At 41.2% G+C, this 6,687-nt stretch overlaps 1 pseudogene; it reads right to left on the reverse strand.

The window, feature by feature from the left end:
- Positions 1-4,693: 4,693 nt before the first annotated feature.
- On the reverse strand, positions 4,694-5,801 carry LOC130865507 (argininosuccinate synthase-like; annotated as a pseudogene).
- Positions 5,802-6,687: the final 886 nt, after the last annotated feature.

Raw genomic sequence — 6,687 nt, forward strand, 5'->3', positions numbered from 1 at the left:
GAAATTTGCTTTTTCTGTATTTTCTGTTTACTTAGGTAATATTTTATCCTTCTCAAATCTCTAATAGTGTACAAGACTAGACAGTTATCTTTTACTGTTTTCTTTGTTACCAAATTCCAAAAATATACTCACAAGAGAGATTTGAAGATTATAAAGGTTGAGACATAAAAGCTTAAGTTGATTATCTAAGAAAATCTTTAAGAGGCTACTTTTAGTCCAGTAATACAAGATATAATAGAAAGTAGTTTAGGTTTAAAACTTTGGATTCAGAAAGATAGGATAAATAATAGAGTACTTTCTCTAGATTTGCCAAATACAAACCAACTGGGCATTGTGAATATGATTTCTATCTGATAGCTTTTCTTATTGTATATATTTTTACTGTATTAAAGTTAAACTCTTTCATTTTATTTATACTAAAGGAGAACAATGTTGTGATATAATCTTTTTGTACATTGTGAAGATATGTCTCTGCCAAGGCACTTTCTGTTTATTTATTAAAGAATTTATTAATATTAAAGATATTAATGCCCAATATCTAGGTATTGGAATATAGGTGGCGCTACTAGAATGAAATAAGAACTCTGGGAAGCAAACAGAATGGAAGGGAATTCACCAGCAACACTCGAAGAAAGTACAAAATATGGTACTGAAAAGGTAATGAGCCATGTGGCAGAATGGAGATTAATATAAAAAGGCTTATTTAATGTATATGAGCTATTTGAAAACAAGCATAAGATAAGGTCAAGCTTTGAAAATTAGTAAGAAGTTTGGATATCATTATTTCAGAGATGGCAGTCCAGAGAAAATCTGTCTCAAAAAAAGGTTGTTTTTTTTTATTTATTTACTTATTTATTTATTGAAGATTTCTGCCTTCTCCCGCCACCACCTCCCATTTCCCTCCCCCTCCCCCATCAAGTCCCCCTCCCTCATCATTCCTAAGAGTAATCCGGGTTCCCTGCCCTGTGGGAAGTCCAAGAACCACCCACCTCCATCCAGGTCTAGTAAGGTGAGCATCCAAACTGCCTAGGCTTCCACAAAGCCAGTCCGTGCAGTAGGATCAAAAACCCATTGCCATTGTTCTTGAGTTCTCAGTAGTCCTCATTGTCCACTATGTTCAGCAAGTCCGGTTTTATCCCATGCTTTTTCAGACCCAGGCCAGCTGGCCTTGGTGAGTTCCTGATAGAACATCCCCATTGTCTCAGTGTGTGGGTGCACCCCTCGCGGTCCTGAGTTCCTTGCTCATGCTCTGTCTCCTGCTCTTGATTTGAACCTTGAGATTTCAGTCCGGTGCTCCAATGTGGGTCTTTGTCTCTGTCTCCTTTCATTGCCTAAATGCTTTTCTTTGGGTTCACCTTCTTAATTAGCTTCTCTAGGATCACCCATAATAAGCTCAACGTCCCCTATTCATGGCTAGAAACCAAATATGAGTGAGTACATCCCATGTTCCTCTTTTTGGGTCTGGCTCACCTCACTCAGCATAGTGTTTTCTATTTCTGTCCATTTGCCTGCAAAATTCAGGAAGTCATTGTTTTTTACTGCTGAGTAGTACTCTAATATGTATATATTCCATACTTTCTTCATCAATTCTACCATTGAAGGGCATCTAGGTTGTTTCCAGGTTCTGGCTATTACAAACAATGCTGCTATGAACATACTTGAGCATATACTTTTGTTGTATGATAGGGCATTTCTTGGGTATATTCCCAAGAGTGGTATTGCTGGGTCCAGGGGTAGGTGGATCCCGAAATTCCTGAGAAACCGCCACACTGTTTTCCAAAGTGGCTGCACGAGTTTGCATTCCCACCAGCAATGGATGAGTGTACCCCTTTCTCCACAACCTCTCCAGCAAAGGCTATCATTGGTGTTTTTTATTTTAGCCATTCTAACAGGTGTAAGATAGTATCTTAAAGTTGTCTTCATTTGCATTTCCCTGATCGCTAAGGAAGTTGAGCATGACCTTAAATGTCTTTTGGCCATTCGAACTTCTTCTGTTAAGAATTCTTTGTTCAGCTCAGTGAGATTAGGGATAAAAGGATCATACCTAAATATAATAAAAGCTATTTACAGCAAGCCGACAGCCAACATTAAATTAAACAGAGCAAAACTCAAAGCCTTCCCACTAAAATCAGGAACACGACAAGGATGTCCACTCTCTCCATACCTCTTGAATATAGTGCTTGAAGTTTTAGCAATAGCCATAAGACAACATAAGGGGATCAAGGGGATTTGTATTGGAAAGGAAGAAGTTAAGCTTTCGTTATTTGCAGATGATATGATAGTATACATAAGCGACCCCAAAAACTCTACCAAAGAACTCCTACAGCTGATAAACACCTTTGGGAATGTGGCAGGATACAAGATCAACTCCAAAAAATCAGTTGCCTTCCTATACACAAAGGATAAGGAAGCAGAGAGGGAAATCAGAGAAGCATCACCTTTCACGATAGCCACAAATAGCATAAAGTTAAAAGTTTTGTATCTGGATCTCTGTGAGTCAGAGGCCAGCCTGGTCTTCAAGAGCTAGCTCCAGGACAGGCTCCAAACTCCAAAGCTACAGAGAAACCCTGTCTCAAAAAACAAAAAACAAAAAAACATGAGCAAGGAAATCAGGACCACGAGGGATGCACCCACCCACTGTGACAGTGGAACTGATTTATTGGGAGCCCACCAAGGCCAGCTCGTCTGGGACTGAATAAGCATGGGTTGAAACTGGACTCTCTGAGCATGGCGGACAATGAAGGCTGATGAGAAGCCAAGGACAATGGCACTAGGTTTCGATCCTAATACATGAACTGGCTTTGTGGGAGCTTAGCCTGTTTAGATGCTCACCCTCCTGGACATAGATAGAAGACCTTCGTCTTCCCACAGGGCAGAGAATTTGGACTGCTCTTCAGTATCGAGAGGGAGGGGGAATGGTGTGGGGGGTGGAGAAGAGGAGTGGGGATAGGGGGAGGGGAGTGGGGGGAGGGGGCAATATTTGGGAGGAGGGGAGGAAAATGGGAAATGGGGAGCAGGTGGAAATATTAATTAAAAAAGAATAAAAAAAAGAAAGAAAAAGAAAAAAGGAAAGAAAAAAAGGAAAAAAGAAAAAGAAAAAAAATTTTTTTAGAAATATTACGGGACAGCTTTATGAATAATTTCAAAGTAAGTAGACACATAAAAGCAGAGAAGAGCACTGGTAAATACGATCGAGTTGGTAATGAAATTCTAGGACAACCTAGAAATGAGTACTGTAATACTCGAGATCTCCAGAGTTCCTACAATTACAGAATTATAATTGTACATTGAAATGTGAACTCAGAGATATCAGACTAATTCTTTTCTTTCTTTGTTTCTTCCTTCCTTCCTTCTTTCCTCCCTCCTTCCCTCTCCCCCCCCCATTATTTCTTTCCTCCAATCCCTCTAACTCATGTAGTCCTTCCATTTGCCATAGAGGTATTTGGAGCTAAATGAACTCTCTGAACAAAGTAGGCAAATCTTTTCTTGTCATTGTAGGTCCAAAGTAGTGTGTCCAAGTTTCTTGTTATTGTGTATTTCTTATTGTGAATATGTGCAGGTTTCAATTTCCATGTGTGGATCTTGTTCCAATTAGAATCCTGGATACAGAACTGCCAAAGTTCCAGATTGAGTTTTGTGTGGTCAACAGGACAGAGAGGGAGTCGTTTTGAATAATATATCATTCATGTAGTTGCAATATTTTGGGTTTGTGAATGCATCAATGAGGTCAACACAGGAAAAAGTTAATTAAAGACTGTAATGTGACACCTGGAATGTTTATGATAAAACAAAATATAAACTTGATGTGTATCCTACTTTGCCCTTTTGCCTTAGCAAACAGGAAACAGTAAGTGATGTTTTTTTTATCCCTTTGTAAAGTGAAACACATTATCTCCTTAGGCAAGAGAGTGGTTTTGGGGTCATACTACAACACAGATCCGAAATTTAGATTGTAAAAAAATCTTATTTTTGTTTCCCCATCTAAAGAAAAACTACATTCATAAAACACTGTGCATATTATTTCATCTTCACAACAACTATATTTAATTTTGACTATGTGGTACATAGTTGCTATTCTGACGTTATTTTCACTCCTCCATTTCCTGCTCCCCCTAAACTCCACAGACCATTTCTGTAATTAGTATTGTTACACTAAACTCAAACAGTGACTCACAAGCAACACACAAAAACACAACTTCCTGAGTTCATGACTCCTATGTACTTGTGTTTATTATATCCAGAGACTTATCCCTCATGACAACCCATTCACCTTTCTTTTAGCATCAATTGACCATCCATAGTTTTTCATCTATGAATTAGGTCTTGTGAAATTTCTCCCTGGGATGGTTACTGTTAATGGCACAGTTCAGGTCTTATTTAATCAAATGTATTGCTGAGATTAAATGGACCTTCCCTTTTATGGGTAGAAGCCAAGGAATCTTTTTTATTTTTAATGTGGCTTCTTTTAATTGCCATTTTACACTCTCTGCAGCTGCCCCCACCCTCCTCTTCCCTTGGATGACCATTTTTGTAGGCTATAGGGGACTAGGGAACAAAGCCTGGATTGGGGGGCACACAGCAGTCCCAGTCAGGTGGTGGGAGAACAAGCTACAGTTACGAATTTATCACAACAATTAGCACTGAAACCCGGGAGAGCTACAGAATGGGAAGGCCAGCTCCTCTTTGTCAGGGTCTATTTGGTGGTGACCTTGCTCTGAAGGCGATGGTATTCCCTCAGCCTGAGCGAGTTGATGTTGAGGAAGCTAGTAGCATCAATTGACTCATAATCGCCCTGCATGTTCATGCTCACCAGCTCTTCATTGTACAGCGAGAGTGGAGACTCCCAGCCAAGGATATACACCTGGCCCTTGAAGACGGACACCTGCACCTTTCCTTCCACCCACTCCTGGGACGTGGCGATGCAGTGGCAGACAAATTCACATCCGGGCTCTGCCAGAAACCCGTGTATAGAAGTTCTGCCTATTTGAGGCCCAGGCCCTGCTTGATTTTGCATACTTCCCGATCCATGGTGAAGGCTTGCCCATAACTTCGTTCAGGTACATGAAGAGCTCCAAGGAAGTGCGGTGGGTAGTGCCATCTTTGTTGTTTGTCACCTTCACAGGGACCCCTTTTTAAAATTCTATCTCAAGGACATCTGGGCTGTTGGGTGCTTTGGCAGGGTCCTGAGTCTTTGTGTAGAGACGTGGAAGTGCTTGATTCTTGGGGCTCTCCAGGATTCCAGTCTCATAGCTGATATGCATTAGGTTCTCATCCATACTCTAGAGGCTCTTGGGTGTGACAGGGATGGGAATTCCATGTTGCTTGGCATACTCCATCAAATCATTTCGGCACTTGAACCAGTTGTAAAACTCAGGCATCCTCCTGGGGGCGATGGCCTTAATCTGGGATGCCAGTGAGTAGCAGGTGAGCTCAAAGCGGACCTGTTTGTTCCCCTTTCCCGTGGCGCCATGAGACACATAATGGGCGATTTCTACATGTTTGCGGAATATGCAAGGCCTGGCCAGAAAGGTACCAAGGAGATAGCGGTCTTCATAGAGCACACTGGACTGGACAGCAGGCCAGATGAACTCCTCCATAAACTCCTTGCTCATACCTTCAATGAACACCTTTTTGGTCACAAGCTTCAGGCCCTTCTTCCTGGCTTCCTCAAAGTCTTCCTTCTGGTCAATGTTGGCCAGGTAAGTGATGACATCATAGCCTTCTTCCTTCAGCCACACAAGGATACAGGAGGTGTCCAGGTCACCACTGTAGGCCAGAACCACGGAGCCCTTGCTGGACATTTCGTTTGCAATTGTAGGTAAAGTTTCCTGGATGGAGTCTGCGGTCTGTCTCCCTGGTCCGGTGAACCACTCAGTGAACCCAGGCAGCAGTGGCAGATGGTGGAGCAGGGCGATGTCATGGAATCTTACCGGAAATGTCTTGATACTCTGCTGCTAAATATATTCTTTCTCCTCTTCCATGATGTTCCCTGAGCCTTTCATCTAGGTGTAGCAGTCTAGAGATATGGATGAGGACTGGGCACTTGTTCTCCTCATTGATTGTCTGTGGATCTCTGAAATAACCTCCATGTACTGTCAAACAGGATTCTTTGCTGTAAGGTGAGGGTATATTTATCAATGGTCAGACTTTCTGAATGATTCACAACAAAATCAAAATAACTGTTTCCATATTTCATCAAGTATAAATTAAAAAGCAGCTGAAATGCAAAGATGGGCAATTTTTTTCCTGGAAAGTGACTCCAGAAGCTCCTAGCAACTTTCAACTTTCAATTCAATCTAAGAATAACCAACTGTGGGCACTGACACCTAAAACATGTATTTTATTAAAATTCCATATTGTTGTAGACATAGCTATTGGCTGTAGAGTAGCTGATTGTAGCCTGTGTTCCAACAAGCCAGAAACAACGAATTGTTCTAAATAAGCTAATTAACAAAGCCTAACTAATCCTGAAAATCAGAAAATTATTCATTCAATATGTTCCCTTTGAAAGGGTTGACAAAGATCCGGAGATCAGTAGTTAATAGCAATTTTTGTCCCTACAGGGAACCTGTTTTTGATTCCCTGAACCAAAATCACAGTTTACAATAGTCTATAACTTCCATTAGAGTGATCCAACACCCTCTTCTGACATCCTTGGGTAGCAGTCCCACATGTACTGAACAAACA

Source organism: Chionomys nivalis, chromosome 23 (genome assembly GCF_950005125.1).
Source record: "Chionomys nivalis chromosome 23, mChiNiv1.1, whole genome shotgun sequence".
Classification (NCBI taxonomy): domain Eukaryota; kingdom Metazoa; phylum Chordata; class Mammalia; order Rodentia; family Cricetidae; genus Chionomys; species Chionomys nivalis.